The sequence below is a fragment of the Ursus americanus genome, chromosome 9 (assembly GCF_024610735.1).
Source record: "Ursus americanus isolate L20-20 chromosome 9, mUrsAme1.1.p, whole genome shotgun sequence".
Taxonomy (NCBI): Eukaryota; Metazoa; Chordata; class Mammalia; order Carnivora; family Ursidae; genus Ursus; species Ursus americanus.
Window position 1 is genome coordinate 16,653,757 of NC_142135.1, and position 2,958 is coordinate 16,656,714.

A 2,958-nucleotide genomic window follows, 5' to 3' on the forward strand; every position below is an offset into this window, starting at 1 on the left:
ATTGTTCAGGTAAATCCATCAGGAAAGAATAAGAATATTGAAATGTAAAAGTAAACCATTTCTAAGAAGGGTTATCAAAGTCTGCAGAGGCTCTGAGATTTTGTGTATGGGCCCAAATGAAAGTGCACATGGGTGGACTGCGTTCTGGAAACTCAGGTCTTCTCTAATGGTCAGTAGTCAGCACTCTTGCCTTGGGCCGCAGAGGATACCGACTCTTTTGTAAGGCTGTTTGCTGTGCAAACATCATGATGAAAAGATGGTCTGGACCGAAGGGCAGTTAGTGCCTTGCTCCCCCGATGCACAGAAACATGAGGCCCACGGGCGCTGTCGTGCAGGGTGGGTGACGGTCCTGTCCTTGCAGACGCACGGATTATAGTCACGGTCTCTGACATCTTCAGCACAAAAGGCCATTACCTTACATCATCTGGAATGGAAGAGCTCCCTTCTGAGGAGTGGGATTTAATAGTCCACCAAAAACTTCATCAAGTGTTGTCCCGCACAACGTTTTATTCTTCTCAGCAGAGGGATAAGAATTCCAGTCCCCAGGATTTCCCTTCTGCTTCGCCTGCTGCTTCACCCGTTCCCAGGCCCCAACCCAAAACAGACTGCTCTATTTTGACTGCTCTTTTAGTACGTATGACAGCCTGACTAGCAATTGTTAAGTTGTCGTTTATCTCTAATGGGAAATGAAAGATTGGTATGATTAATAGACACTGTAATTTTTAGGAACCATTAAAAAGTATGGAAACCTCTCAACAGCTCCCATTGCCCCCCATCCACTCATGGAGTCATGAACAATCACTATGGAGCTCCTGTTACACGACAAGCATTGTGCAGTTGCCAATGGAGACACTGGCTGTCTGCGAGTTTGTGGTCTAGTTGCGAATGGCCCCTCAGGATAGAGCCCAAACTGCCAATCCCTTCACGATAGAGCCTTTGGCTCCGAAGCGCTCTCCGTCCCTGCTCCCCAGCTTTAAATGCGCTGTAGCTTTTGTATTTAGGCCTTCACACTGGCAGTTGGGTCTGGCACCTCTCCCCGTCCCCCATCAGAGGGCTGATTCTATTCACCTTTCAGGTCTCCACTTCCTTACTGTGTCCCAGAAGTCTTGACCTCCAGGTGGCAGTAGGTTTCCCTCTTTCGTGCTCCTTCACTATTTCCTTCCCATCTTGGTTCTGAACTACCCTACTGTAATTGCTTGCTTGTTTTCATGATAGACTTTAAACTTCATAAAATCAGGGCTAGGACTGTCTCTTTCATATCGGTATGCTCGGGGCAGAATATCTGGCATTTAATGAAATCCTTGTTGAATTTTTGAATTAACTGGCTAGCATCTTATTTTGTTTGCACAAAAATTTATCCCCCGAAGATCCAACACAGTGCTGAGGCATTCGAAGCACCCTGCCTGTTTCTCTCTCTGGAGCTAACCCCCTTTCTCCTGTTAGTCTAGGCTTCCTAGAAATGCCCTTTTCCCTCTAGTCTGGCTTGGCTTCCCCTCTTGATCCTAGTGCCCTTCTAACTTTGTCCATGCTTTTAGCTTTCAGCCCTCTGGCTGTCCTCCCAGATCCATTGTCTGTGCTGTCCTGAACCGCCTGAGTGGTCTTCGTGAATCTTCCCATACGCCTGCCCCACCTCACTTTCCTGGCAGCAACTTGGTGACGTGTGAGAAGCCTGCACTGGGAGGCTTGGCTGTAATGCAGGTAGGAAAGGGCACTCAGGACTACTGGGCACCTCAGGGTTTCATCACACACGTCATCTTGATCATTTCCAGCACAGATGGCGAAGGGTAGGGTTAACCGAGCAATGACTATGCTAAAGAAAAATCTCAGGCCTGCCTACTTAGATACTCTGCCCTCTTGTCAATGAATGAATCACTGGGAAGGTGAGCAAATGTGAACCACAGAGGTGACTGCACTCCAGATGGTTGGGTGGGACCCAAGGGCAATTCTTGCCTCTTGCGACTCCCAAAAGGCCTGTCCTCAACATTTTCTCCCAAGGAGGAGTTTGTACCTAGTATTTGAACTGGTGAGAGTCCTTTGTCCTTTATACTCTTACACCTCTACAATCTTCATACTGTGGCCGAAGGATCTTAGAAAGATTGTTATCAGTCTGGCAGTGATTTCCCAACTCATTCATGAAGCCTGTGTGGGAGGCCCTGCGTGGTCTGGCCCTGGCCCACTTCCCCCCAGCTCACTGTTTTTTCTCATGTCCTTGGACTCCAAGCATCTTCCCACCCAAGCCCTTTGCCCATCCAGTTACCTCTACTTGGAACATTCTTCCCTGTAGTCTCCCAACCCTGCCATAAGCCTCCCCTTCCTACAGATCTTAGCTTGGGGTGGGGGGGGAGTCATTCTCAAACAAGGTGTTCCTGACCCCAGACTTGCTCAGGTCCCCCTTTAAATTTCACAGTGACTGTGCTTTTTTTCACAAATGGGATTTTATATATATATATAAAATTATAATGGGATTAGAATTTTTAAAAAACAGAGGACTGGCATCTATTTGGGACTCACCTTGTCCTTTTCTCCCTCCTTGGCAGAGTGACTTCATCACCTAAAACTTCAGTGTTGTGTCTGCTTAGCCCTTGAGCTAACAACCACCCCACCCCCTATCTCTGGGAACTGCCCTCTCACCCACACAGGTGGGTACCTGGCTGCCATATTTGTACTCAATGACCCTAACTAACTGGAGAGAGGACAGAGGATTTACCTGGTCATAGCTCGACCAATCAGAATCTCCCCAAGAGATTTAGAAATCAAAGATTCTGCTCCTGTGTCTGAAACTAACAAGGTCAAAACCTGGGGGTGGCTGTGCTGTCAAAGCGGACTGAGGAGCAGACAGCGCGAGTGTACAGAGAGAAGGAGGAAAACGAAGGAGATGCCGAGGTGCCCAGCTACTTCCTGATTGCAAGGCCTTCCTGTTCTCTAGCCCTAGCTACATTCTTGGCTGAGGTCGCCATG